Source organism: Meleagris gallopavo, chromosome 3 (genome assembly GCF_000146605.3).
Source record: "Meleagris gallopavo isolate NT-WF06-2002-E0010 breed Aviagen turkey brand Nicholas breeding stock chromosome 3, Turkey_5.1, whole genome shotgun sequence".
NCBI lineage: Eukaryota > Metazoa > Chordata > Aves > Galliformes > Phasianidae > Meleagris > Meleagris gallopavo.
In genome coordinates this window covers 88095412-88100115 of record NC_015013.2, presented here as the reverse complement: position 1 = coordinate 88100115, position 4704 = coordinate 88095412, and positions in this window count along the sequence as shown.

Here is a 4704-nt window from a genome sequence, read left to right as displayed (position 1 = left end):
AAATGTAGGATCAAAGCAGAACCTTGCCATACAAAATCAACATCTTGGACATATCCCATCATCACTGACTACCTAGGCATCTTTCTTTCTGTCTTCTAGAAACATAGAAGGGTACAGGTTGGAAAAGACATTCAGATTAATCAAGTCTACCCATCAGCCTGACCTACCGAGCCCCAACATTAAAGTATGTGCCTGAGAGCCACATCCACACATCTCTTAAATCTTCAGGAGTCTAGGTACAGAGAGAATCATAGAATCATAGAATATCCTGAGCTGGAAGAGACACGTAAGGATCACAAGTCCAACCCCTGGCTCCACAAAAGACCACCCAAATGCAAATAGTCCTTAATTTAATTCTGATTAAATTACTCTTCTACAGAGAAATCCCAGGATTTGGTGTATCCACAAAGCTGATGCTCCAAAGAAGAACTGAAGAAATGTAATTGGAATCCTTTAATTCTCTTTCACCAGTACATACTGGGACTTTCTGCTTTTTCTAGTGCTCATCTGTTCCCCTGAAGATGAAGGTCAGCGCTGGCGGTGAGTAGGGAGGTTTTGTAACCAAGATTTTTCCACTCACATAGGCAGTGCAATGCAGATTCATTCATTAATGTTCATTAGTAGGCTTCCCAGAGAGATGGTGGAGTCATTGTCCCTGGTGGTGTTCAAGAAACATGGAAGTGTGGCACTGAGGGACATGGCTTAGTGGGCATGGTGGGGATGGGCTGGGGTTGGACTAGATGATCTCAGTGGTCTTTTGCAGCCTTAATGATTCTATGATTCCAAGATTCTTGAATCAGCAGTTACATGGTACAGTAGAAGGAAACCATTACAGTAATCTATGAGAGCTGAATGGAGCTGGAAATAATAAATTGGAGTATTCAAATATCATTGTCCAAATGAAAATGCAGATTATGCAAAAAGATTATGCACTGTTCAACAGTGTAATTTATGAGACTACGAAATAATCACACAAGCAAAATATAGGAAACCCCAAATTAGAGACATTTGAGCATCCAGACAGCAGCCAAATACTTTCTTCCTCCTCTCGACTTCCCCAGTTGGCTCTGCAAGGCCAGCTTTGTTTTCAGAGTGATTAACGATTAGCAGCAGCAGCAACAATTATTTTTGATCCCTTCTGCAGAACAAAAAATGCAGCTGACACAGAATTTCTGCCTCACGCTTCCTGCTCACTGTAGGTCTGAACTCTCTGAGCAGCAAAGGCAGCCTACAGGTGGTCACAGCACTAAAATTACCAGGAGAATATCTGCTAATAACTGACCCACCCAGTCATCCTTTCATTACTGATGTTCCTTTTCTTTTATTTATATTAATGAACTCCACCCCAAGCAGCTTGCTCCATGATAAGGATTCAGATAATCTATTAACCGCCCCTCTTCGGGTGGCTGCCCCCATTGAAATGAGATTTGCATGTCATCAGGCACGCATTCCTGCAATTCAGAGCCTTCCCTAATTGCGTTCTCGTGCATATTAACATGAATTAAACCTTGGTTGCAGAGATCTCGCCTTCCTATTTTGTTCTTTTAATGGTTTTTGTTCTGGCTGCTGCTGCTGAATAATCCCCGCTTTGGCAATCAAACCAAACCCAAAAGCATTTTTCAAACAGTAGATAAAGTTTCCAGTGGAACATCATTGCCCTTGATGAGTTAACCTCCCTGTGCTTCACTGTTTCCTGTTTTTCATTGTCCTTTAAGCTATATATTTATTTATAAGCCTGAAATTGGATTTTATGTACACAGAGGAACATTGAAATTATAAATAACCTTATTCTAATAAGTATATAGTTATAAATAGATATGAAATACTGAAAAGGTATCATTGGAGTTTATTCTAGAAGATCTTATTATGCATTCTTATGCCAAGAAGTGAGACTGTATCACACCTAGACATTATTTCATTAACACCCTGTTCATTCCCAAAGCTAAATCCAAATTACAATTGTTTGATTTTGTCTGCACACATAATTTGTGGGTTGTCTGCCTTTTGGAAAAGTTGAGAGATCTGAAGCTATTACAAATATTTTTATTTCCATTCATCCAAAATTCTAGCATAGTCCACAGGTCCTTCTATGAGCTTGAAAAGGGTCTTTGAAAAGGCCAGCTCCTTAAGTTGTCCTCTTCACACCCAAAAGAAATGACAACAATATACTGACCACATGAAGGTAAGTAAAGCTGTGCCATGAGCTTGTTCTAATCCATTCATCATAGGACAAATCTGGTAGGAGGATATCATGCGAAGTTCTGCTGGAAAAAAATAAGAAAGGCAATCTGACTGCCTCATTCCTGAAACAGATATCACACCAGACACTCTGGGAGAAGAGGATGAACATCAAGGTTTTGTTCCACCCACTTTGCCCTCCAAGTGCCTGAGAAAGCGGAGAGATGCCATGCTTTGTTGGCTGAGGTTACCCCCAACATGACGGAAATTCATTTTAAACACCTCCAGCTTACAAAGCCTTTATGGAATTATAAACACGAGAGCCTCTGGTTCCAATGGGGTGGCAGTGGGGAAAACAGACTTTCCTCCAGTATGAGAATGTTGGATAACGGCTTTCTGAAGAAGGACTGAAGCACCAGCACTGATGGCAGCAGGGTTTTACCTTGCAGAGATCACACTCATCCTCCAAAAATGATACCTTTAGCTTATACATATTTATATTATATGATACATATTATATGAATTTATATAATCGTAGTGCTATGCCTACACTCCTACTGATACCCAAAGCAGGAAATTTAATGTTATTTTGGGTCTCTCCACGCTAGGCTGCAGTTCTTGCTGTGAATATGGGGCAGATATATCCCATAGCTATTTTTTATACCACTTTTTAACACTGATCAGGGAAAGTTTGCTTTAGATTACACACTTGGCTGATGAGGGAATGGATATTAGGCTTCTGTAAGAAATGTGCCTTATAACAGTACAGCAGATTGATGGAGTAACTAAAACAATACAAAATCACTGGGAAACATTACATGGATTAAGAGTTGGCTAACTTCAGGCCTCAAATATAATTATAAACAGAGAAACTTTCTTCGAGTGGGCGTGTACTTGGACAGATCCCACAGGGATCGATTCTTGGCTCTCCGCTAATGCAGTTTATCAGCAGCTAAAGATAAAAAAACACCTTTAAGTCATTACCAACAGATTTTTCAGATGAGCCAAAGGTTGGGAAAATGGCAAAGAGAAGGAGTAGAGGTCAGTGATACAAATGAGTAATTGGTAATCTGGAGGCAAGGAAGTACAGCCAGATCAAGTCACAAGATCAGAGAAAGGAGGCAGTATTTTCCTGGTGGGATTGCAGTAGTGGAAAGCCTTGACTAACAAATACTTGCAAGTCAGAGTGAGCAACCAACTGACCATGAACTGATCTGATCTGTAAATGCAGAAACAGAGGCAATCCAGGGAGAGGAGGAGGATTTTGCTGCCTGAATATCCCTTCTCTCCCCAAACTGCTGCCAACACATCGTGCCCTGCTTTGGCATCCACAAAACAGCAGGAGGTTGAAAAGCTGGAGGTGATTGGAGAAAGAGACACAAGAATGTACACTGGGAAAAGAAGGATGTCTTCCAGGGAGAAATTAAGAAGTTTACTGTGTTTAATGAGTCAAAAGAAAGCAAATGGGTGGCTGGATGCTGTTCCAAGCGCCTCTGGGGAGAAATCCACTCTCAGAAATCTTCTTGGTACTAGCAAATAGAAATAGAGGGCCATAAAAATGATCCAAAGGATGGAATGCCTCTCCTGCAAGGACAGGCAGGGAGAGCTGGGGCTGTTCAGCCTGAAGAGAAGACTCTGGGGAGGCCTGAGAGTGACCTTCAGTACCTAAAAGGGGTCTATAAGAAAGAAGGGGACAGACTCTTTAGCAGGGTCTATTGTGATAGGGCAAAAGGAAATGGTTTCAAATTTAAAGCGAGGAGAGTTAGGCTGGATTGAAGGAAGAAGCTTTTTACAATAAGGGTAGTGAGGCACTGGCACAGGTTGCTCAGAGAGGTGGTGGATATCCCAACCCTGGAGATATTCAAGGTCAGGCTGGAGGAGACTCTGAGCACCATGATGTAGCTGTAGGTGTCCCTCTTCACCACAGGGGAGTTGGACCAGATGGTCTTTGAGAATCCCTTCCTATTCAAATGATTCCATGACTCTATGAAATATCTTGTGCCACCAGACCTGGGACTTCTTAGTTCCCACGCTAGGTGCATGCTTTGGCCATATTCTACATCCACAGCCACAAGTCGATCTTTCTCTCACAGAGAAATTCCAGTGCCTGGTGAAAGCAAAAACTAAAGCATACACTGGCACATCCTTCCCTCTGCTTGAGCTGAGGACCAGAAATTGAACACTGCAAAACAACCTGGCTTTGAGCGCAAAAGTGGCCAAAAAATTTGGGTCCAACATCCTCCAGTTCTGTTTTCATTCTGTGGTTTTCATCTTTGTTCTGATCCCAGTACCAAAGACATTTTGCACTGTTTGATAGATCTGAATCTGGTTGCCCAAACCAGAGACAAGGGTAGCAGGCTCAGGCAAGAAAACTGCTGTGCCTCTTCCACAAAAACAACGCATTGACCGGTTTGAGCAAGAGAAAATGGAAGGGCTGAGGAGCAGCAGCACTTCAGACTGTAGCGCACAAGAAAGATGCCCCGTCTCTGGAGGTGTTCAAGGCCAGATTGGATGGGGCCCTGGGCA